This window comes from Strix uralensis, chromosome 1 (assembly GCF_047716275.1).
Source record: "Strix uralensis isolate ZFMK-TIS-50842 chromosome 1, bStrUra1, whole genome shotgun sequence".
NCBI classification, from domain to species: Eukaryota; Metazoa; Chordata; class Aves; order Strigiformes; family Strigidae; genus Strix; species Strix uralensis.
This window is the reverse complement of record NC_133972.1, coordinates 163,900,241-163,926,699: the sequence shown is the minus strand read 5'-3', so window position 1 is coordinate 163,926,699 and position 26,459 is coordinate 163,900,241. Positions and strand designations below refer to the sequence as shown.

Genomic DNA, 26,459 nt, shown 5'->3' with positions numbered 1-26,459 from the left:
ACATGAATATGCACAAGTACACAGGCCCACTGCAGACAAGCCATACTTGCAGACGAGATTAAAGAGGAGACTGCAACATGGAGGCTGGAAATAATGACAAGCACCTTCATCAGTAAAACCCCAATTACCCAGCATTGCACACAGCCTCTCATCTCTATGGAGCAAGCAAGGCTACTTATTACAGAGATGACTTTACTGTGATCTGACTTTTAGCAAAAGGAGAGGAGCTGCCCTGGCTTTCCCATGTTTTATTTCTTCAGGTGTCAGGGGACATCACCACGGCTGGTGGGTCCACTGGAGCCGTAACCGGGAGGTTGAAGGCATGAGCCTACAACCAAGGAGCCTTTGAAACCGCAGCTGGTCTCCTCCAGCATCATCCACACTGTTAACACCATGGCAGTCGGCTTTACCAATGCTTCATGGAAGACAAGACATAGATGCTTCGTGGAAGAAAGCAAAATTCTACTGGGGCATGGAAGAGAGACACTCTTCTATTTTAATTCACCTGGTCCTGAAAAAGAAAAACAAAGAGGAAAAAAAAAGAAGAAATACGGCCCCCCTCTTTCTCCTTTTACATAAATATTGGATCTGAGCGCTTTATGCTCTTAAGAAGTTAAAAATAGGAAATAATATCAAGTCTACGTGCTGCATCTTTTATCAAAGCCTTTTATGAACATCAAAACCAGCTCCTCTGCACTCTTTTATACTTTCCTGCTGTCACTCACAATTCATAAAAGGGGACTACAGAGATACAAAGGGTAAATCACTTCCCAGCACTGTCACAGGGAGCCAGGGACAAAAAACAGCTTTTCCTCAAAGCTCTGAAATCTAAGAGCAATTTTATGATATAATGTCACTTTTAGCACAAGAGATGAATAATAGATATTCAAAATATAATAATACTTTCACAAGTAAACAATGCTTTGCAGTGTCAAAGCTTTTCAGCAGCACTGTCAAGCCTTTGCAGAAGGATCAACAGTGCAATCATCGTAACACCACCAGGAAGCAAACACTGTAAGAATAAACACGTGTTTAACTGAAAGGCAAGGTCTCTCTGGCCAAACTCCATCTGTGTTCTCTAGAGACACACATCCAGATCCCCTCTATAAAAAAAGGGAGGTATGGAGATTAACAAGACAAACCAGAAACTCTTTACACATAAACTTGACTTTGACCCTGCCGACTCTCAGAGACCTGCAATAAATCCAATCCTCCTCCCCGTCTGCATGATGAGCGGGCTTACACTCACCTATATTCAAGAGATACGAGCGTTAATTAACTCCAATGTTAAAAAAATCCACATTTGAAAAACAGTAGCTGCTAGAATATTCATGACTCTTACCCATTCTGTTTATATAACTGGATATGGAGCAAATCCCCCATGCAAACCATGTCTAACCTGAGAGCATTATTTAGCTGTTCAGCATCTTTTCCACAGAAAGCAAATTCCATAACTTGTGGTCACCCTTGTTTTTTTCCTGCCTTGCACAGAAAGAGTTAGGAATTTGAAGGGAGGAAGTGATAAACCCACGATAAAAAAAAAATCCAGTGAACTTACAGCATTATCCTAACCAAAAAAGAATTTCCTCCTTAGTCATCCACAGGCAGGGTAAGCCAGCTCCCCCGTGAATTACAGAAGAGCAGGGAAAAAATGCTTATCTGAGAGATTACTTCTCTTCCTAATACCTCAGTATTTAATTTTTAAGGAGGGCAAAGGTCAAATGAAAACCACCTGATGCTGATGTAAATGCAGCCCTGGATAAACCTGCACAGGGACCCCGACAGAAAGAGTTGCTCCTTGCAAAACCTTAATGAAAACCAAGTGATGGTGCCAGCGGGGAAGGTGATGGCCACCAGGATGGTGTCAGCTGGTGGGAGGGCACATCTGCGCTGTGGAGGTGGCCAAGCTGAAAGGCAGCAAAAGCCCCCATAGCCCGCAGGGAGCTGGGACAGTGTGGGGGTCCCAGCATCGCTCAGTGCCCCAGTGAATGCCTCCAGCACTCCCTTTCAGCCAGGGAAACTGGGGTGTTGAGCCTAGGCTGGAGACGGACCTCTCACCTGGACAGTGGGCAGGGGTCCACCTTGCAGATGCACCATGGCTGGGATGCATCTGTGCCTCATCCCCCAACTTATGTATGATAACCTATATAAAAATATAGAGGTTTTTTATTTCATGGCAGCAGAGCACAGGCTCAGGTCCCCTTTTTGCTGCTGGAGCCTAGGATCTCTAATTTAACCTCCTGGTTTTGATTCTGCAAAGGTAAAAAGGAGGCAGCACAATGATGGTTTCCTGCAAAAGCAGAGCCGGCAAAACCACAGGATCCCCAAAACATTGCCAGGGAAAAAAAACAGAAGGATGGGTGTGAGATTTACTTCCAGCTCAAGAAACACCCTCAGAACACAAAATTGCCCAGAACGGTGTTCTGTGTTTCTGAACTGGGCTCCACGCCGCAGGACCAGAAGATTGGGCGGATGCCTTCCCTTAGTGGCAGGCTGGCCCCATGGCAGTCATTCCTGCCTGCCAGTTTTTGTCCTTTGCCCGAAATCAGAAACCATTAAAACTTAATTACAAACTCTTCAGATCATATCCCATTCACGGCTTTGGGACGCTGCAAATCCTGCCACCTTCACCAATGGCCCCTCCAAGGGCCTCTCGCAGCCTTGGGATGCCAGCCAGCTTTGGAGGCTTTACATTTTCGTGGCATGAGATAAATTTCACTAAGAGTTCCTCAATATTAATCCACATAATGCTGCTCAGCAGACGGGAGCCCAAGAAAACAGCCTGTCGACACCTTCAGCTCTGCAGATCCCCTCAAAGCAATGCAAAGGATTCAGGAGCCAAGCAGATACTCTTGCTTTGCTGGCTTTAGTAATGATACATCTTGTGATAGTTCACTGCTTCTTTGCAACCTGAAGCAGCACCATAAGTCAGCAGATAGTTAAGTATTTACTGTGCATAGTTAGTCAGCACCTGCAGCTGCAGGCGCTCATGGAAAAAGCAGAGATCACACATTAAGAAAGATCTTTATTGTAAAAGTAATGACTACGATTCTTTAGTCAATATAAATCACCAAGCAAAACCATGAAGCGCCAGAGGATCATTCAACACGTACTAGCAGGATTTTTCCAGACCTTTAAAAATATATGAATATTAATTTACTTATAGAAATAAATAGAAATATGACCTTGGGTATCCCCAGTTAGATGCCCTGCAATGAGGCCACAAAGTTTGGGCACAAATGGCACATGCCAAGATGCTGTCAACAAGTGCCCCAAGAGAGAGACAGAGCCTAAGGAGAGAAAATGCACGCTGCAAAAGAGGTTGAAGGTTTAAGCATAACCTAAGGACTGAGATCCACAATTAATTTGCTTTGCTCGGGCTGGCTCTCGCCACTGCCCGGCAAGCAAAAGCCAACGTCCTCCAAACCACAGTCCCAGGGTCAACAGCGGCAGGATAAGCACATGTCCATCAGCATCCCTCACCCTGGGCATGCTCTCCTTCAAACTTCCCCAGGGCAATACAGGGAAAGAAAGATCGAACCGTAATTTCAGCATCAGTGGCTTCAGCATTTTCCCCAAGCAGAGGAAGAAGCGAATCCAAATAATCAGCCGTAGATATTTTAGAAGTGGCAAAGGGACTTTTGGCAGCCAAGATAAGAATCTTTAAAAGCACTTGACTTGCATTTGCTGCCCTCAACCCCTGCAAATCCAGCCTGCTGAAGTGGGTAAGGTAGGTTGCCCACAAACTGAAAGCTGAAACTAGTTTCAGCCCCAATTCCAGAGAACTGGGAGTAATTTTAGAAGCAGGAAACCATCAAGCAAAAGATGGCATCTGTAGATTAAATCCTCTTCCTTTGCCAGGTTTCAATACATTCAACTCACAAAGCCATAAAGAAAGTAAGACTCCCTAAAAAAAACCCTTCATTGTCAAATTTATTTTATAGCTTTGAGGGTTTGGGGTTTTTTTTCCTTAAACCAATAAATACTTGCAATTCCTTTATTTGCTGCCAGCTGGGGAGACATTTGAAAACTTCTGCAAACCTGCAATTTCAGTGCTTGTCTGTGCTGGGCACTAAAAAATTCCTCTCGGGTGAGAGTGAGAGAGGTTAGTCATGACAAGAACATCCCTGCAATGTGCCAGGGCTGCTTTTCACTGTCATCCAACCATTGTTAATACTGACTTAGCCCATCCATGATTTTTATAATCAGTTCTGTGCTTTTGAAACACACACCCAAATACATTACCCTCACAAGCAGCCAAACTGAAGCTTTCTGTATTTTTTTTTAATAACATGCATCTGTCCATAGACCTACCCCCTAAAGGACATTCTGACCTAACACTCTGCACCCTGACTGAAAGGCTTTGCTATTTTACCAGCAAGCATTTTAAATGCTGATAGAGTTCATCTTTTAACTCGCACCCAAGGATGCACCTGGTAGCCCCCCAGCCCGGATGCTCACACTGACTGAGGGGAAAGCCCTTAAATTACACTCCCTTTGAAGCTGCCCCACATCCGTGCAGGATGAGACTGGCTCTGAACAAAACCCAAGATGATTCTGCTTCCCCATAAAAGACAGCTGTAAATTTGCAACCGAAACATCGTTCTTCACCAAGCTCTAATTCTCGGGCCGCCCCCAGGTACCAGCAGGCTCTCAGGTGCCTGCAAGGCCTTGTGTGACCCCCTCTGCAAGGGGCAATGAAGAACCCAAGATCTGAGGTACTTCTACCACAGCTTTTCTCCTTGCTCAGTGTCAGCACAGGCCCAAGCACCGCTGGGGCTGCTCTATGTTACCCAGGTAATGGGCAGGTTTTGTTTGGCCTCCAAACAGGCATATCCAGAAGCACCAAAGTGACTGCACCACTGCAACAGAGCAACTGGTACTCCATTTTCTGGGGTGAGTGTAACCACTCTGCTTGTACTCCAGACCTGTAGCCAACGCCTCTTGTCATACTCAAGATCCATGAAGAGATCTTTGTACAAGTGGTGATTACACCTCTTCTTGCTCTCTAAACAAGAGGAAACCCAGGAACTTCCTCGCATCAAATTACAGAGATGCTCTTCCTAAAAGCTTAAGCAACAAGGGCTAGGAGGAGACCAACAAACACATTTTGCACATATGCTTCAAGTCTTCTTGAAGTGTGCAAGGCTCTAATTAGGTTTTTCTTTGCCTGCAAGGAGGAAAACCCAAGCTCCTAGCTACATACAAAAGATAAAGCTCATTCCACTGCAATGCACTGCTGACAAAGAACCTTTTCACACCTTACAGGAACAAGTGGGAGATCTGGTTTGCAACGTCTTTATCAAACAGCTGGCTTTAAAAAAAAAAAAAAGACTTTAGATATCAATGTGTTTGCTTTAACTGTAGATAAAAAGCTCGTACTGCCAGTGAGTGATCCTTCTTTCACAGGTGCCTTAGAAGCTGTTAGGAACTAGTTAATAAAATACCAGGAATTTCAGTGCTGGGGAAGGGCTGAGACCCAAGTCGAAGACACAGCCAAATCTGGATTTTTAGTTTCTTAATTTGGTGCATAGGACCAGGAGAAGGCTCTGAGCAAAGCCCTCATTGGAGCTGCTCTACAGTGGTATTCACCAGTCTGCTCACCCAGGGCCAGATCCTGCACAGACCAGCCATGCCTTCCCTCTGGCTCCACCAGCAGAAGACCCAGTAGGACTGGGAGGTCAGTGGGATCCTGGGATGCCCAAGCTATCGGAAGGCCCAGCCAGGGGCATCTCAGTGGGTGATCCCAGCTCCGACACCCAACACACAGCGACGTACCAAACCTGAGTTGCAAACCAGCATTTTGCAGCAGATCTAAATGAGAGTGGAGTTGGCTTGGTGAGCCCAGGTGAACCTCAGCAGTGTTTATATGTGTTTAGTAAATTGTTTCTGTGTGCTGAAGGACAAAAAGCTAGGGGAGAAGAGAAAATCTAAACACCACTGTATGTAGTGTTATCATCTTTCACATGTGGACCCAAGCAAACAAAGTTATTTGGTGATTTCACCAGAGGTACAGATGGAGTTGCTGGAGGAGTCAGCTGCAGAATACAGATTTCCTAGCTGCCCTTCTCTCTCGGCCATCAAAAACAAGCCTTCAATGTACGGAAGAGGCATCATGCAGAAGAAATACAATAATTTTTCAGTGCATCTTCTATGTCATTTGAGCCAGACTGTAACATGCTGAGTGAGCAAACCAGGAACACAGTTCAGCGGGGGGAAGTCTGGGTCCCAGGGGATGCCTCTGCAGCAGAGCACAAAACCCATGCAAGCAATGCCAGGGGTCCCCATCCTCCCTGAGGGGTGGTGTCTTGCAGACACTTCTGGGCTGAGCCTCCAGGCAGTCCTCCTGGTAAAGGTCTTGTCTTGTCACATGACCATGTTGCACAGGGATTGACCACCAACCATCCTCACCAACCTGGCACGATGCTGTTTTTCACCTACCATGTGCAAATCCATGTGGTTAACTCTAGCCTCTCTTACAGACACAGCAAGTGCTTGACTTCCCTGCTAGTTAAAGCAAAGAATGTTTTTATCCTCAATCTTCGTCTACCATCTCAATTTGGCCTACGGGTCGCAGTAAAATTCAAGAGTGAGGCGACCGATTTTGTTTCCCCCTGCATACCCTCTCTACCCCCCATTTCCTTCCTTTAATCTGATGCGAAATCATGCTTACGAAGCAGGAAGATGAAACTTTTAATGTCTTACAAAAACTGATATGAATGCAGAATAAATGTATAGCAAAGCATTTTTAGCCCTTTGCCTTCAGCACCTGCTCTTTGTATAGTAAAAATAAATAGAATTAAGCTAGATTAAAAGAGTTAACTTTTTCTCCACCCTGCGGAAGGAGGAATCTATTTGCCAACACACATAAGGAGATTCAACCCAAATCAGCACAACTGCCAAAAAGGATGACTTTCACAGCAAACTGATACCCACAGAGACCAACACAATGATCTGGTTCTGGTATTAGATAAAATAGAAAAAAAGCTTGTCACCTTCACAAAAGCATCTAACTCACTGTAAATGATTATAAAAATGCAAATTTGGTTGTTATCACTACAGCTATTGAGTCATCCATGTCTACACTGAATAGGAATAGTTTTAATTTTAAAATTTAAAGCCATCTCCTTTTTAATGGGATGAATCAACCTCAAAATGATGTTCTTCAGCAGAAATAGTTAAATTAAGATGATGAAAAATGGAATAAACACTCATGTCATCTCCTCTGAAACCAGACAACAAAGTCCTATAAGCTGATCCACACGTGGCTAGTGCCAGCTGTGGGTTACAAACACAGTGGAAAGCTGCCCGAGAGTCCAGGGTGATCCAGAAGCAGGAATAAGGAGAGCAGATATGAGCACCTCCATCCCCCTCCTCAGATATGAAGCTTAGGCTGGGCATCAAAACCTTCAGGAGAAGCTGACCCCACCACTCCACACAAACCTACATCTCAAATTGGGTCCTAACAAGGAAAAGCCACCTTCAGAGCATGGCACCAAGGACTTTGCAAGGTCTTGCCTTCAGCAGAAGCTAGTGAGGAAACAATACGACTGAACTCCTAAAGATCAGGAAAGCAAACTGGCTAGTGAATGGGAAAACCATGTACATACCTGCTGGACGTGAGAGCTGCTGAACTGGAAAAGCTCTGGGAGAAGAAAAAAATATTCTTCTGCTGGGTAAAGCAATGGCTCCATCTTGAGAAAATGCAAGGGGAGGTATTCCAGTAAGTGACCTGTTTGCTATAATCCTCAGAACAGAGAGGTTTCCTTCCCAAATGACACGAGGTGACCCAGGAAAAAAAAGGTTAAAAGCACAGTAGGAACTTCCAGATGCTTTTATCCGCAGCAGATGTTCTCCAGAGGGTTTTGGAGGTCCATACATCCTAAAAATCCTTGGGAGCTACCAGAAGGACCACACTGCCAGGCTCCTCCAAATATTACTCCAGACTGGTGGGAAGCATGGGGCTGGGACCTTCAGAGAGAGGAAAGGGACAGGCCGTTACATGACAACTCTTACCATGTTGGACAAGGCTTATTCCCATGCAAACCTGTATCTTTTGATTTATTTTTGCACAGGGGGAAGTTTTCAGGGTTTTTTTCCTTTTTGCTTTCTTTTTTCTTCAAATTGTGTGGTTTATTTAAATGAATGTCACACTGAGCATAGGCATACCATGGGGCCACCACCTCCAGATGCCTCATAGATGCCAGGTGATGTAAGCAGAGGAGGACAACAAGCCAGCAACTGAAAAAAAGTTCTCACCTAAACAGATCCTTCCAAAACCCTCTTTTTTTTTTTTTTTGTGTCAGAGGAAATGAGACAGTTTTCCTCTCCACTCCTTTTTTTCCACCCCTTCTGAACCTAGTGATGTGTTTTCTCCACCAGCGAAGAGAAGGACAGAAGGCATTATAAGGCAGCAGGTCAGCAGGACCATCTGCCTTCCTGATTTCAGAGGAAAATGTCCACCCACCGTCAGAAGCATCACCGTCAGGAGTCCGTGCCAAGGTCTGGCCCATCAGTGGGATCCTACCCTCGACATCTCAGAAACATGCAGCTCTTGAGTACAACCCTCTTTGACCTCCTACCAGGCAGAGCTACGCTTCCCACCTCTATGTTCAAAGAAAATAAACACATCCCAGTAAAATGGCTCAAAATACGCAGGTAATTAGTCATAAAGATTTTGATATATATTTGAGATATATAAAACCATCATATTCTGGGGTTTTTGGGGTTTTGTTTTTGTTTTGTTGTTTGGTTTTTTTGTTTGTTTTTTTTTAAAATCTGATTTTACTAATTGTGCTGGGAATAGAGTTGCTGGGATTTTGTTTGTTATTTAAGGTATGAAAACTGTCGCACAAGGCCCAGAAATAACGCCTAGCAAGCACTGCAAGGAAACTCAAATAACTCTTTGTCCAACACTGCTTTCTATTTCATCTGTAATAAAAACAGAAGAGAGCAGCTGAGAGCCAAAAGGGGTTTTTTTTCCACTTTGTTTTAGCTGCAGCAGGACAGGAAGGTGATATCATTGTGTAATGTAACCAGGTAAAGGAGTAATGAAAGTGCAAGCAAATAGATCAAATAGCACAAGATTAAATAAAAGGTGTGATAATAATTTGATCCGCTAATTGTGTCAATAAAGTCCTATCTATCCTCAAACAGCGGAAACGTCATCAGATATAAAAAAAAATCAAGTGAATAATTAAATGTACAAAAACCTATTATATTTTCCCCAGATGCTCTCTTTAAAGGGTTCATTAGGAGAATCACGTGTTTATTTTAAATAAAATTCCACTGACTTTGATCATATTTAAATCACCTCTAGTACAAAACCTGCTTTGAATCAAAACTTCTTCCTCCCTAGGGAAAACATTAAAATTCCCTTCTCTGCAGTAAAGATGCAGCCTTACTGCAACCCAAGCTAACCTGCGTCGTGATGCTACCAACAGGACTGGACGACACCATAACCCATGAAAATCTGATGTCTTTGAAATGTATTTGGGTTGTTAACTACAAAATCCAGCATGCAAGTCAGTACAAGGCAACTGGAAGTCTGCAGACATGTCTGCAGATGCAGCTGAGGTCTGTTAATTCATGGAAAAAGAAATCTGAATTGCCTTGCCCTTGCTTCCAGTTTTTTTCCAGTGATGGGGACAGTTAGGAAATGAACTATTCCCTAACCTCCCCTCCATTAAATGAACCAAAGCCGGAGAAGGTCTGACCCAACCCCCTGAGCTGAGCTGGAAAAGGACTCGAATTCCCCAAAATAACTCCCATCCCACCAATTACACAGTGAACCTCAGCCACTTTGATGACTAGATGACACTCAAAACGCCTGTAAAACCTATTTCTCTACTGCAGGAACACCTGCCTAAAATCCTTGAGCTAATGGTTTTCTCTATAAACCAATTACCTGTAAAATATGAGCATGCAAACAGAGATAAATCTCTGTCACCAGAGAAATGAGACTTGCCCACAGACCCAGACCTTCATCATGCTGTGCCTGGAGCAGCAGCAGGGCTTTTTGTCCTGACTCCACCACGGATGTGTCAATATGTACTTTGCTCACTTCTCCTGGGAGACGAGCCCAACGGTCCTCACTGTCCAATGAGCAAAAACATCATTTTCTTGTTTTCTTCCTTGTATTTTGTCCCCCACCTCACATGCACCACACCACTCACATCACTCCCATCACCTGCCTTCAAGCCCAGCTGGATGGCAGCAGGACCCAAGGGCTATGGAAGAGCTCAGTGACCAGCATCTTGCACATGTCGTGTTTTTTACATATCGGCTTTTCTACTCAGGTTATAAGGGTTGGCACAACTGAGAAACCAATAACAGATGATTAATATTAATTTTAAACATCTTTCTTCATGACATGAAGGAACCTCAGCACCTTCCACCCTTGGATGTAAGGAGAAGATACTGTCTCAGTGCTTCCCAGTTAAATCTCTTGTGCCCAGGAGAGATGCCTGAAAAGTCAACTTTCCAGTTCCTGGGGCTCTATCCTCAAAATGCACCAGGTTGTTAAGGCTAAGCACTCTGCCTGCTAGGAAGACCCTACCTCCAGCTACAGCTCACTGCACTCCAGGCTCTCAGCAGCCTTTTGCTTCCCCCTCAAATCAGAGGGTCTTCCTTGCAGACTGCCTTTGAGTATTGCCTAACACCAACAGTTTAGGTCTTGCCCTAAATAACTTACTGAAAGTCATGCAGTAGGTTGGCAGCAAAGCCCTGAAGAACATCCAGATTTTGCAAGTCATGAGCCAGCACTTGAAAAACACATTCATCCTCCCCATCCCTTTATGAGGAATAACTCCGTTACTCGTACACAACAAAGGTTCCATCACCCACATGAACAAACACGGCGTGCTGAGCATGTGTCCAGCTCCGAGCAAATAAGGCATCAGCCTCAACACGGACAGCAGCACTCTGAGCCCATGGCTGCTCTCCAAGGGCAGCAAGAACAAGTCAACATGAGCTGAAAAAAAACAGCAGCAAGCAGAGCATGCCCTGCTACAGAGAGCCCCTGGATGATTAATAGCCACATGAAAAAAGTTTAAGAGACTCGTTGCTAATTAGTTAAGAAATACAAGGGGGAAAGAGAGAAGAATAAGGAGTTCCACCTGTTGAATTTTGACCGTTAAAAGAGTCCCAAGTGCAATGGCTCATTTAGAAAACAAAGCGTGTTTTCTGTGCCTGTGTTTTTTGTTTAAGGAAAGGGCTATTTTTCCACTTCAGCATGTTCATTACAACCCAGCCATGTGAGTTAAGTGTAGTAAGGGACCTGTTAAACCTCATGATCTGCTGTAGTAAGCTCCAGCAGTGACTTTATTACAGACAAGAATGAAACTGGGGACATTCACCTCCACTGCTCCACCCACCAGGCACCGCGGGCAGCGCGTGTTCAGTTCACCAACACTGAAATCCCCTCCTAAACACAAGGTGAACATCTCACAATGGTTTTATTACATCCCCATACAGAAGAACATTTCCAGGTGCAAAGACTGATTATCAAAGTCAATGCTACCCAATAGAAGAAGAAAAAAAATAAGAAAAAAACCCCCAACTTTTCTATTTTTCTATAAATTCTGCAGCTCATTTTAAGCCTACAGTTGCAGATGTATTTGATGAAAGGCAGCGGATCACTATAGTGTGTATCCCAGCTACCATGGGGAATGGTTTTCTCCTGGTTTAGTGAGCTAAAGCAGGCTCGACACCAGCATCGGTGGAAGGAAGAGGGCAGGATCAAGCCCAGACTGTCCCCTGCAATAACATCCAGCTGGTGAATCAGCTCAAGCCATCTCCAAAACCTCTCCTTGGCTATAACCTCTCTGTTCTTAGGCATGTAATTTGAAAAGAATTATAGACTGAACCTGGCATAACAGTGAGAGTGGCAAAATCAGGAGGTTTCAGGTCAACAGTACTTGTGTTTTGTAGCAGTGAGGAAACATGAACTTGTTTACTTTGTGGAGTCATGGAGGGACATCAGTAACAGTCTCTTCTAACATGTGCCTATAATATTTAGATCTTTATAATAGAGAAAAAAACAAACCCCTAAAAACAAATTTCCCCCTCCCCCAAAAAATGTAAAGGCTCCTTTTCCTCCTCACTCAGCAACACCAAGTTCTTGAAGTAACCTGACTGCTTTTGAGGGCTTCACAAGCTTGGCCAACAGACACATTCCAGGCAATCTCTAGAGCTAGGACTTTTGCTCCTAAATCAGAAAAAGCAGCTATGGCTGGGGCATGATTAATGAGGGGAAGGCACTTCACAGATGCTCCACCACCCTGTGACCAGGTGAAGACACATGCACACCCAATTAACAGTGCAAATCAGGAGACCATTACAGTTTGCTCATTAACCCCCAAGAGTTGGTAAACTTGCATCAGTCTGAAATATCCTCTGTAATACAAACCACTGTTTGTATTACAGAGTATTTTAGGAAAACAAGGTGGAGGCAGTAGCCATTTACCATGTCCCACCCTGCATTTTTCATCCTAAAAGTCAATACCTTCCTGCGAACTCCAACCAAAAGATGTTTGAAAGAGAAAGATAAGCACAGAAGGATTGCCCGGTAGATTGGGAACCCCAACCCACCCTCCACCCAAAGGTGAGTTGCTTGATAATGCATAAAGTGCAACATAAAAATGCTTCTGAGAACTACTAACTCTTGTAATAATTCCAAAAGAAAGTGCACTTTTAAAATGAAAACTTAGATATTCCACTGAAGGTATCATCACACAAATTCTTCTCTCTTGCATCCATACAGGACTCCTCACCCACACTCAATATGGGTCTGCCAACCAATCCGAACCAACTCCCAAGAGACCAAGGGGTTGTATTTTTACAGCTCAAGTTCCCTCACAAAATGCAGGTCATGACTATGATATTTTGTCTTCACAAAATTATTCCAAATGAGGATCACAAGCAGGGATGCTATTATTTAAAACACTGCTGAGATGCCTTACACTGAACCCTGTTCTTCTAACCCTTTTTGTTTGGAAGACAAAAAGCAAAATTTTAAGCAAATGTCCCACAATCTGACATTTTAAGCACCATGTCACTGTCGTGGTTTAACCCCAGCCAGCAACTAAGCACCATGCAGCCACTCGCTCACTTTTCCCTTCCCCTCGCCCCCAATGTGATGGGGAGGAGAATCGTGAAAAAAAGTAAAACTCATGAGTTATGAACAGTTTAATAACTGAAATAAATTATAATAATAACAGTAATAATAATTGTAATGAAAAGGGAGATAACAAGAAGAGAGAAAGAAAGACAAGTGATGCAATTGCTCACTACCCGCTGACCAGTGCCCAGCCAGTCCCCGAGCAGCGATTGGCCCCTCGCAGCCAACTCCCCCCAGTTTATACACTGAGCATGACGTCCTATGGTATGGAATAGCCCTTTGGCTAGTTCAGGTCAGCTCTCCTGGCCGTGCTCCCTTCCAGCTTCTTGTGCACCTGCTCGCTGGCAGAGCGTGGGAAACTGAAAAATCCTTAACTTAGGATAAGCACTGCTCAGCAACAACTGAAACATCCCTGTGTTATCAACATTATTCTCATACTAAATCCAAACCACAGCGCTGTACCAGCTACTAGGAAGAAAATTAACTCTGTCCCAGCTGAAACCAGGACAATCACCTTGGACCATTTTCAAAGTAAGATTTAATAACCTTACGCTCCATCTGCACCAGTTGACATAGTATAACTAACTTTAAAATGTTCCCTAATGAGGACTGGGGGGAGAACCTCTCCTAATAAATGGAAGGCTGTTGCACAGAAAAGACCAAAGGAACAAACTGTAAAGTAAATATTAGCTAGCCCTTTTATAGTATTCAAGACGGTAATGTTCCCCAACTTAGTAGGTGAAAGTACCAAGAAAAATCATTTTATTCCATGCTGTTGAAATCACCTCTAATATGGAAATAAACAGTCCATACATCCTCATTTTTGCAAAAGATGCCTTACAATTTAAAGAGTGTCATTCTCAAGAGGTACTGAGTTGCCTCACCTAGAAAAAAAAAAAGGTCACAGGAAAAACAAGTCTATCAAGAATGACCACTTCAGTCCTGAACCACTTTCAGCTCTGACAACAACTACCCTCTGAGATGCAGTCAGGCTCCTTGGGTAAGAGGAACATCCACCTGACTGCTCAGCGATGCTCCAAGAGTGTGGGTCACTCAGTAACGAGCTGACTCATCAAAAAAAAAAAAAAGCCTAGACTTTTTTTTTTTCCCTTCTTTCATTTCAGAACATCTGTGCAAGACACCAGCACAAACTGCGCCTGTGTTGCAATTATAACTTTAGTTGGGTGCAGGTGAGACCAGAGGAGCTGTAACCCCTGCACTCTCCCTCCAGCTGCCTGTTCCCACCACACAGCAGTACAGGGCACTGCAGGGTGGGGTACCCATTGCTGACCTCAGTTCCCAAACATTCCTGGCATGGGATGCGCATGAGGGCAAAATCAGACTTGCAGATCCAATGCAGAGGCATGTAAAGCAAGGGACAGCACTTCACTCTTCCTGCTCTCCCAGGACTGTGGCTTCTGGCTTCAAAGCTGGTTTACAGAAATGCTGGCCCCCAGGCTAAGCTTAGAGAGATAAGCTGAGCCCCTTGAAGTGCAGGAGGAAATGGATTTTTGTTTTGCTTGTTTGCTTGCTTTTTTTAAATAGACTCTCATTTAAGTCAATAGTCTCTACTGACCAACTACCAAAAGAAAAGTCAAGATCTGTGCATCAAAATGACAGGCAGGTTGCCACACCTGGGCTAAGGGCCCTTCCTGACAGTTTTAAGTGAAGCACATCAATCAGCCCAGGGAGGACCAACGTCACCACCCCAACATGGTACCTGGCCACGCTGCAAGAGCAACTGCAGATCCTTCAGCTGTCTCTTCATCGGATGAGATATTTCACACTACAGGCTTTCCTGCTCCTCTGCACCAGCCAGGAAGGAGGTACAGATGGGTCACCACCCTGGCAGAAGCAGAGCCACACCAGTCCAGGCTACACCTATCTCATCTTCTCTGCTTCACATGGGCCGTGAGAGACACAGGAGGGCACATAACTGGTTGACGGTTGTGTGGTGCTGTGGGACGGAGGCAGTGGAAAAGGCCATGTGAGGGTGCCTCGCACAACACATCCCATCACATTAGTTTTAGGAGGAGTGAGAGTCAGCACATGCTTTTTGCAACACCCCTCTGAAAACCCACCAGGGAGAACACTGCTCATCGCAGGTGGAGTGGGGACAAGGACTGCAATACTTTGTGGTACATTAGTCCTTAAACTCCAGGACACCAGCAGCACAACCTCATGCTTAATCTCTACCTTTTCTTCTGCTCTTCTAACTCATTTTGGTTTTACATGCACATGGGAGAAACTACATCTTAGGACAACCATGCTTGAGGGCTGGGTCTGTATCTCGACCCAGTTCCAACTAGCTGCCAACACAGCTGGACCTTGCGTAGTCTTTCACCAGTCAAAAGTGAGAAGTGTCTCAGCCCACCAAGAGCAGCAGAGACCTGACAGACAGCCTTGTTACAGAGAGGATGCTTCACACAGTTCAACAAGAACACACAGCAGGGGCAAAAGCACTTCCTCCACAGCACCCCTGGGGCTATGCTTGGGCTTTTGTTGGTCCATCCTTCTGTTTGGGACCTTTTTTCAAGCATAATTGGGCAAAAGCACTATTCTCCTCAATGCAAGACAAACCTCCAGAGTCTTTGCTGGTACAGATCTGTGAGCCTTCTAGCAACACCCAGGGCTGAAAGGAGGTACAGAGAGCCATGAGCTCTCTGGTGCTAACCTTGCTGCTGACGGGGGGGATTCAGCTCTTATGGGGGTAAAGCCTCCTATGACCTACAGTGCTATAAAACAGAGTTACATGATGGGGTGTAAAATCACCAAGTTTGTGTTGTTCTTGGTAATCCCTCAACAACTGAACCAGGAGACACCCACAGCAGATACAGATCATCACTACCTGGTCACCAACATACAGGGATAACACAGCAGTGGGAATCAGAGGGGTTCATGTTTGTGAAGATTTTATGAGGCGGTACCAGTACTTCTTCCACTTCCAAGATCAAATGTAATAAAAAAAAATACCCACTTATAAATAGTTCAAGCTACTGAACCATTTAAAATATCTACTTCTACACCTGCAGCAGCAATCTCCTCCAGACAAGGGGACAAAGCTGCCTGGGTCTGCATATTCAATAGCTAGACCAAAACGTTGCATCGCCTCTTACAAATGCAGAAGAAAGGCAGTTGGGAACCCAAAAGAGTCCTCCAAGACTTCTGAAAAGCCTTTGGTGACTCCACAGTTGCTACAAGTGTGCAGGAGGCAACCACTAGCTATGACAAAGACCTGAATGGGAGATTAGAGATGACAAAGAGTTCAGATGCACTGATCAGTCAATTTTTCCTAAACACCGCTAGGGGAGAGGCCTCCCAGCCAGCTGACTTCTCCTCTTCCAAAAGAAACAAAAGGCATTTGTTATACCTGGTGGAGATGTTTCACATATACCCAGAGAAGCGTGTAACAAGGGCACACCAACTATTGAGTCCTGTCTGCCAGAGAGAAGCTCCACATAAGCCTGACTCCGAGCCTAATTAGTACACATTTTTTTTAATTCTTTAATTCTTCTAAGTCCTTATGAAACAGACATTTGGTACTTGCCCATTCACTGAAAACTGGTGCTTACCCAGGTTTCCATCCCACTATTCACAGCCAAGTGGGCACCATTTCACCTCCTTGGGCTGCCGGTGGGCTCAAACAAAAGCCTCTTTCTTTCCTCAGGTCCCACAGCCAGGCACGTGGCAGCAAGGAAACCATTAGCTCTCCCACTGGCACACGTCTAGCCCCAAAGACCTCTCACAGGTATGAGATGGGAGTTGCTGTTCCACCTCCAGAGCTGCTCAGCTGCATCCTGACACGCAGCCCCATGCTCCCTTGCGGGGCACCGCTGCGGGATTCCTGGGAAACTTCACTGCAAACTCACTTCTTACCTTGTCCAAAACGAACTGCGGCTTCCCATGCGCGGCTTGGTCACCGTGAAACACCCTGGCTTTCTAGAGCAGGGCCCAGTCTGAAGCTTGCAGTCACTTTTTGCTACTTTTTAATTATAACTTTTAGTCTACAGCTTTACTTACCAGCTTACAAAAAAAGGGGAAAAAATCACTAAGCCAGCTACAAAAATAATCCTCCTGCTCGCTACATTTTCAGTTCTTTATCTTAGAGCTGTTCTTTAAGCCTTCAGGATCTAGGCTGTCACCATGAAGGCTAAAAACATGCTTTATAGTCAAACAAATGCTGAAATTCTCAGAAGACTACACCATCCCAGGAGCAAAGGAGTTGTGCTAAAATTATGAAAGTGGCTAATAGAGAGATTAATTAGATGCTATTAAAAAACCCCAGAAGGCACCAGCCCCTTACTTTTCAAAAGTAAAATCAACCAACTGGAAGCATCTCCTTCACAGCTGACGTTTGCTTTCATCAACCCCACACCACTACAGACTCCTGAAATCCCTCTATTAAACTGGATTTGCAATTCTCCCTGTTAAACCGTCCATACTGTCACTGCTTCATCTCCAAGAAGGTAGAGATGTGTCAGCCACCAGAGTTGGGATGGTGGGGTTGGTCCTCTGAAGGCACCAGTGGGACAAAGAGCGAGCAGAAGACCACAGTGCTGGCAAAGTCTGATCACTGTGGCATTGGTCCAACACAGTTCCAGCCCCACAAACACCAAATTGACTTCTGGTCCAACGAGGCCAAAAGGGGACATTTCTGAGCCTGCTACTCCTCTCCATGCTCCTCTGGACCAGCTCAACTCATCAACCCAAAGGAAACCACACATTACTTTTGCTAGGAGCGCTTTTTGCAGGTAAAACAAACCAGCCCAAAGCTAGTTGAGAAGCAGCAAGGGGCTAAGGGCCAAGAAGGAAAAAAGCCATTTTTTAATGAGGGTAAATCACGCCTTGCACAGCTGATGTGTTTCAAGCTTAATATTTGGCTCCTTTTATAGCTGAATTCTCAGTGGCTGCCTCCTCCTCCAAGAACCAGATGGAAGCCCAGTGGTAATGACTTTCCCTGTGCACTGTCACACTTGGCTTGAGGTCCGAGCATCCCTGTGGAGCCCAAGAGAAGCCCCACGTGCTCCAGGGCTGGCACACAACTCCATAAAGGCAACTGAGGTGAAGATTTCAAAACATCTCTGGGAATAGCAGTGCAGAGACATTTTGGCAGATTAGGCTCTGTCTTCCTGTTACTTTTTTTAAAGCTCCCACTTACTAAGGGCACATGTTCAATATTCCGTAAATAATAACAGAAAGTGTTTGCCATTAAACCGAAGCCCATGGAATAATTTGACTCATTTCGGCTAGCAATTCCAAATAAATGCTTGCTTGCTATTACAGGCAGCTTTAATGTGCAGCTCAGTCAAATCAACAGGCACGAGCTCAGGACTCTCTTGAGGTGAAAGAAAATATTATTATTCGGAAAGATTTCCTAACAACATAGGATTAGGCTTCATCCAAACATAGATGTTGCATTGATTTAACTAAACCCAGCATGGAAAAGTTTTATTTATTGAATCATACAGTTACATTATAAAATTACAGCCCAGGACTCATTTTTCTGCTGATGCAAAGATTCCCACCGAGGACTGGGCTCCATCTCTACCTGCCCTGTCCCATGCACTTGTGAAAGGATGTTTTGCTCATTGTCTTGTACTTGCAGAGCACTCCCTACCGTGTACCAGTTTTAATACTCCTCAACAAAATCACATCAGACCTATCAAGCCTCCATTCCCATCACTCTTTCGCCTACATCCTTTGTAAAAGGCTTCATCCTTTGTAAAGATTATTGCAGCCTCATCATCAAGGGGAAAAAAACAAAACACAAAAAACAAGACCCCTGAAAACACGTCTGGATCCTGTATAAGCCTCTCTTGTGTTTGCAAAATAAATATACAGCCTAACAGTGGCAGAGAGCTGCAGCGAACCAGCTGTTTGCTCCTCACTGCCAGAGCCACCTCCCACCAACCCCGCACCATGCACAAACAGGGCAGCAGTCAGGCTCCAGCTCAGCTGGGTGGATGGATGACCTCCCAGGGTTGGCACCCCCATCATTTTGATGCTTGACTCTGCACACAAAACCAACTAACCTTCCTGCAACCCAAAGAGGACATTTTTTGATTTTTATTCCAAGACTGACATATTTATTGCTACTAATACATTTATTTTAGTCATGTCCAGGCTTTTCAATGCTTAATGACCAGATTTTCTGAAGAGCTTTCATGCTGCAAGAAAAGTAAGGGAAAATGGGATTATTTTATCACTACATTAGCATCTAAAGGCATCAAAGGAATTCCTAGCCACACACCGCTTGCTGTATGTGAATGGAGCTAAGTACTGTATTTACATACAAGGCCTGCTCAGTAAGTCTCAGTAGAATTTAAGAGTCACAGAATCATAGAATGGTTGGGGCTGGAAGGGACCTTAAAGGGAATCTAGTCCAACCCCTCCCCAAGGAGCAGGAACATCTTCAACTAGATCAGATTGCTCAGAGCCCCGTCCAACCTGACCTTGGAAGTTTCCAGTCCAAAAGGTCCCTTTTCTTTTGCAGGGATGACGCTGTCCTGGAAGGTGCAGGGTTCACTCTGCCAACACATCTCATGGTTAGGCATTGCTGTCCCTTTGCTCTTTGCCGTGACCCCATTACTGGAAGCACTGCCCCTGCCGCCATGCCAAAAAAGCGATGCAGGTGAGTGCTCTTTGATTTGCTTCAGGGAAAAAAAAAAGGTAGGGTCGGATGAAGCTGTTTAAACATCAATTTGAGCTCACTGGATGGGGAGAGAAAACGCCTGGATCCTGTACAACTGCTCCTGCAGCACTGACCGTCCACCACTTCCACGGCTCCCCTGCCCCAGGCTCAGCTGAGACCTCCACATGGGCTTCTCGGCAGGGGAAAGGTCTGCCAGCATGTCTACCAAACCCACACATAAAGTCCGGGATGTGTCTTACCTACTGTGCAAATACATTAATACCAAAAGCAGATCCATCTGTCACCACTGGCCTGAAGCACTGGAGCTGTGCCTGACACAAAGCTGCTGCCTGTGCTCTGAGCTTTGCTCCTCTCCTTCCCAAGAGCTGCTTAAGAAGATCAGCCTTTCTTAAGCATCTGACTTACCCTTGCCAGGAGCAAACAGTCCCACTTCAGCCTCTCCATTAATTTCAATGGAGTCAGGATTTGTCTCTCACGGTCATAATCTGCTGCAGGGACAGGGTGGGGGAACAGAAGATCTGTTTTCATGTAGATGCCCATCCTTTATCACAAAGGATGGAGGAAGATTATTGCAGGTGATGCTATCTTTCCTTAAGTGAAGCAATATTAGCCCCAATCCATAAGTCCCCAGGGCTATTTGGCTGAAATAACTGAAATAACTTCCTTCTGAAGACTGCTCATCAAGACTTTTTTGCCAATCTCCTACCTAGGCTGAACTCATTTCTCTTGGGGATGATGCCTGAGCAGTAGTCAGTGGCCTTTCCAGACCTCCTTTCCAATTTACGTAAGATAGCAAATGCAAAGCTGATACACATGGTACATAATCAGACTGCAGGATGTATTTGACAAAGAAAGCTCCCAAGGTTAAAGGAACAAAGAAGGAAGGAGAACACACCTAAACATATCAAGAATATAGTAAGTGGTACACTAACAACTGAACTTTGTGATTCAGGGCTAACAAACAGCAACAAATTTTTTTTAAAAAAAGTATTTATTATAGGAGATTAAACTTAATAATGTTTTTCTCAAGAAGATGACACCTCCTGCCCTCCTCTGACCCATCTGACGTTGCTCATCTGGGAGTGGGGCTATAGGCTTGGACACTTTTGTGGCTGATGCAACCCAGCAAACCTAATGTGGCAGCGTACTCAGCCGCCGGTGTGTGCTCCTGCAGCCGACATGGCACACACGGTCCCAAGGCTGCCCCGTGATCCCGGAGCTGCTGGGAGGTGGGCGGCAGCTGCGGCGTGATGCAGCAAGGCTATAAAAAGCCGAGGACGCAGCCGGGAAAGCAGCGGCCGACTTGCGCCAGCAGCGTGCCAGCATCACCTTTCACCTACATCTGCTGAGCTGCTTTCCCAATAAAAGATTATCTTGGAAAAACAAGCCCCGTCACGGCTGCTCACTCCAACAGGTCCCAGGATCAGTTACATCCTCGCAGGACACAACGAGTTAAGGTCAGAGTAGGGGGGACCCCATGCCCAAACCCATCCCCAGAGCCCAGGGCATCAGAACAGGCTGTTCCAGGAAAAGAGAGCCTGTTCCCATGCCCCGTGGCTTCTGACAGGGCTCAGTCCCCATTCATTCCTCTGCAGAGGCTGCCCCCTCATCATGGTGCAAGCAAAAGCCGCAGCAGCTTCATGCAGAGGACTGATGCTCCCTTCCTGAAAAGGGCCACCAGAGAAGAGTGCAGCAAGAACATCACCAGCATGTCGAAAATCCTGATGGCTTTTCCAGCTCCAACCCCGCTGGCTCTCCAGCCCGGCAGCAAAGCACAACAAACTCAGGACCTGAAAGTCAGCAACAGCGATCTGGGAAATTCACAGAGGGAAAACATATCAGAAATGCATCAGCCCCAGAGGAAGGTGCCAGAAGCTACCATCAAGAGGATGCTTAGATCCAAACCTGATGTTGGTTCCATCAAAATACTCTCACTGTCTCCCATGCTGGACCGGGTTGTTCATGCCTGATCACAACTCAGCTTCGCTCTCCTCCACATCCGCCCCAGTGCCCAGCTGGCTCCAGCTAATGTGCTCACCTCAGCTCTGCCATCCAGCAGGATGGACTTCGGAGCTATCAGAAGTGCTGGAGCCAGCCAGTGCGATGTCAGAAAACCCAAGAAGTTATGTTAGCTGCTTAATTGCTCCGGTTCTGGTCTGCCTATCTGGGTTCCCACTGATGGCAATTTTTAATTTATTTATTTATTTTGTTATCTATCTTTTTAGTCTTTCTATGCCCCTTTAAAGTCATCCACATGCTGTCACTATACATACGTCACCATACCAAAAAATTGTTACTAGAGTCTTTATTATACAAAAAAGCACCAAAACTAGGGCTTTTTTTCCTGATGTGTAAACTGATATATCAAAGAAAAAGAGGCTCACACAATACAGCAACATGGCTGCGAACATAAGACTGGTAGAAGAGTCAGGACTCCTTAGGAACATGTTTTCAGGAAGAAAGTGGTAAGATCCTAGTAGATATTACAATTTTTTCCTACCTCAAAAGCAGCACGGATTAACAAAGCCGATAAAAATGACCTGGAAAACTACAGTGGAGTGCCTTGGCCTCGATTTTGATCTTGAAATAACCTGGCCCAAGCTCAAGAATGATTTTTAATGTTTATTTTTAGAACGCATTACCTTCAAACCTCCAGACCTGTCCTTTAAATAGTTCAACGCATTAGATACCTTTTCCATTTTTTTCCATGAGGCTGAAAACACGATCTGTGAAGTCACATTTATCAAGAGAGACTTATCCATCATTGCTATCTCAGTAAGTACTTTTCCAAGGAAAGCAGTATTCATTTCACAGCAGATGTGGCCTTTCCCACCATCTACCACCAAGAAATGCACTGTGCCAATATCCATGGCCAAAGCCAACCTGATCTTTCCACAGCTACACCAAAGTTCTGGCCTTGAGTTGACAAAGCTCAGTTTAGCTGTTATTCTCAGTGACACAAGCCAAATCTGTGTAAGAATTCACCCTCTCAGGGCTACATTTTCTCACAGCTGACAACCTTGATCCACCTGGATACTCAAGTTGGATGCGAACAGCTTGCTGCAAGCAAGAGTATCTGCATCAACTGTGAGTACACTTTAGCTTTATTGGAGGAGGTCCGACCACTCCCAGACAGGTTTGGGAACATGCACAGCTGCCACATGGTTCCCCATGCAGATCATGTACTAATACCACCACTCGTCAGAACCCCAAACTGACAGAAATTGCTGATTTTCCTTAAATCAAAACAATTCCGTTGGCAGAGATCTGCATCAATGCGCCCAAACTGATATGAGGACATCCAATCTTCCTGTCTTCTCATGAACGTTCATGGCAGTGTAAAGCCATTGAAGACCACACATGGGACTGGGAGGGATGGTGGGAGTCTGTTCTCTTCCGACCCTAATGCAGCATAACGAAGCAGTACAAATAGCCCCACTTGTGGGACACTGGGGGATGAGAGACCTTGTGATCCTCAACTGCCTTAACATCTCCACTTCCTGCCACCCTCCCTTTCCACGTGCCACCCCATAAAGGGACCTCTGTGAAACGGTCTTCTAAATCCAAGCCCTCAAGCATCCCCATGGACATACACAACCCAAAAGCCTGCAGTAATTTATTGTATATTATTTTAAGTGGTTCAATAGCACTAATGAAGTTCTATTCATTAGGATGGCCTGAGGCATGTTAGGCCATAATACCTAAAGATCACAGCTCTGCATATCTAAAGAGACCAGGAATAACTCTGAAGAATGTGAACCCTCCAGAGACCATGTGGTGAGCCTTCCAGTGAAAGGGATAGCTTTTAAACATAGTGACACAGGAATCACCAGATGGGATCAAAACCAACCACCACTCTTGCTCAGCATCCGGTCTCCAACCTCAGATGTTTTGGAGAGGAGACCCACACGTGAGAGGATGCTCCTGCTCGCACTCACCACTGGGCACACACAAATGACCTGCTGCATTATACAGCTTAATTAAAACAACAGTTTAAACTAATTCCTCGGCTGCGACTAGTAGCAGCGGAGGAGCTGACACGGTTCCCCTTCTGCCACCCATGGCAAGCGTGGCAGCCTCCAGGAAGCAGAGCAGACAGCTGACAGACATGACATCTACCAAAGGGGTTGCATCATTGGGAAACCACCTGCCACAACCCCTAGAGGTCCATTTAACCACAGGGTCACTGCTCAAACTAACTATGTACTTCCATGTGGATATATAGATACTTACTTTTTATCTCAGATAGCCTTCCTCTTGTGTTTTTGCCCCAGCAGACCTATTCTGAATCTCACCAGGGTATAACTTCATGTCTGGCAGTAGAGGAGAGTGCTGACTCCCTAGCCCAGGTGAGTTGAAGTAAGGACAGCTCAGGCATTTGCTACCCACCACTGTCCACTTCAATCCTCCTCCTGCATATTATGTCACTGTGGTTATGTGTCATCCTGACCTCAACTCCCCAGTTTGGTAGCTCAGGTACTGGCTCTACAGCGATGAGTTTCCATGACCATTTTGTACCAATAACCCTTCATAAAGGCAGAGCCACCCAGCAGCACACTGGGAAGCAGCGAGTGTGAGCAGGTTCTGCACTCTAGTAAATGGGGATATGTCTGGTTTCAGGGAGTCACCGAAACAAGGCTCCAGGTCTCCAGAATGGTCTTTCCCACTGCCAAGACTGAGAAATAATAAAAGCTGAATGAGGAAATGAGGAGAAAAATAAACACCCACATATTGTGGTTCATTTATTGTTTCAAACAGCTGCAGCAGAAATTCTGCTTTTTTTTCCCTTTCCTTCCACACACAAATGAAAAGAAGCATGGAAAGCAAGGGCCCTGTCAGCATCTGTTCTGCACTGCCTGTTCATTCCTAAGGGCCAGCCAGGGAGATGGACCTCAAATTACAACCACAAGTACAACCGTACAGATAAACCTCTCCCAGAGAGAAACCCCTTATTTACAGCAGAGTACACATCTACTTCAAACTGCACTGCTGCAAAAAGCATCTTTGTCCATCTACAGCAGGGGCTTGTCCTGACTTCACTGCATGAGTAGCCAGAGTTACAATAAACCCACAGCGCAGAGGAGGACCTCTTGAAAGCCGGGTGAACCACGGCACTGCCTAAAAGCTTTGGTGTTTCACTTCAGCTCCTGTGACCCACATTTAAAAAGATGAAAATAGTTTAAACAAAGAACTGAAGCCCCTGAGGATTGCAGAAAATTGGAAGTAGAAATTTCACCTTAGCAGCAGAAAGTCTATTACGAACAAAACCATCACAGAATTACAACTGTATCTTCCTAGTCATCACTGCCACAATTATAACCAAAAATAAATAAAACATCATATTACATGTACTTTTTATACCCCATATTGCCAAACAATCCTGGTAAAGAAGACCCAATCACGAAAAATAAAGTTTTCATTGTTGCTCCTTTTAAGTACTGCATTGTACCGCAGTGACATCAAGCTTGGGGCTTGGTGCCAGAGTTGAGTGAAGATTAGTTTTAGTGAAGGCTGGTCCCACTAGAAATTTCACCTCTCTGTAGGTGAGTGCAGGTGCGCTGGGGATGGCAGCACAGCAGGTCTTCAAGGGCAACATGACTCTGGAGAATGCTGGAGAGCAAAGTATTTCTGGTAGATCTAAAGAAGATGTAAGGCTACACCAGTCACAGCAGGATAGCCTGCCACTGAGATGCTATGTTCTACCTGGGAACTTATGTTCAAGAAGGATGTGTTTGAACAGAGCGCGATAGAGGATCAAGCTGTCAGGAGCAGGAGGGGAATGAGGAGCCCCTCTCAGAAGACAGGACAGAGTGAGCTGCCTGTGTTGAACCTGCATCGCTCAGAGGTTATGAGACTGCTGTCTCCATCACAGAAAAAGTGATATAAGCTAAAGGACAACACTGGCACAAGAACAAATGAGCATCAGCTGGCTATGAACGACTTCAGGCTCCAGCAAGAAGGTCCCTAGCCATGCCCAGCTCTGGATGCCTTCCAGCAGTCGCAAGGCAGGCAGCTCAATCAATCTTAAGATGCAGTTTGATAAATTTATTAATGAGATTATAACCCTTGGCTGCTCATCAGGGTAAGGAAGAGACCTTCGTGATCCCAGCAGTGTTATGCACTCTTGTGTTCTTCCTCTCATTAGCAGCATTTCTTAATTGGCTGCTGCTTATCCTCCTCCACCTAGATGCCACAACTCTTACACCCATCCCCTCTGATGGAAACTCATTCTGAACATGTAACAGGACACTCTGGAAACCCAGAGGTTTAAAAGTCTACTGCAGAGAAAATAAATATTATTTACCCCATTTTACAGGTGCAGCAATGAGGACAGGAGGAATCTGCTTCTACACCACACGGAACCACTTCTCAGCATTGGGCTATGTATCACAAACATGAATTACACATCAAGCCCAAACTACCAGCAAGGACAAAACCACACCGTGACAGAGACTGCCATATATCATAGGGATTACCCCACTCCTCCAAGGACAAGAACTCCCAAAGCTTTGAACCAAGTTTGCTCTGCCTGATTCTTGTTACCCATGCCCAGCTCTTAAGCAACATGCAAGACTCCACCACCTTTGTCCACCACTGAAAGCTCTTCACGTACATGCTACAATAAATCCAATGTAATCTTCTCTATCGGACTCTGTTTTAAGAGAGGGGTTGTCCCTACCACCTCCC

General features: G+C 45.2%; 1 long non-coding RNA gene across 1 annotated transcript in view; it reads right to left on the bottom strand.

Annotated features, from left to right (window-relative positions):
* Window positions 1–233: 233 nt before the first annotated feature.
* The window catches only part of LOC141954734 (uncharacterized), a 49,785-nt gene continuing 23,559 nt past the window's right edge, over window positions 234–26,459 (bottom strand). Inside the window, exons 3-4 of the long non-coding RNA XR_012632230.1 lie at window positions 7,611–7,971; window positions 234–511 (exon numbers count right to left, since the gene is read on the bottom strand). This is a non-coding gene — a long non-coding RNA (uncharacterized LOC141954734). The remainder of the gene's footprint in view (window positions 512–7,610; window positions 7,972–26,459) is intronic.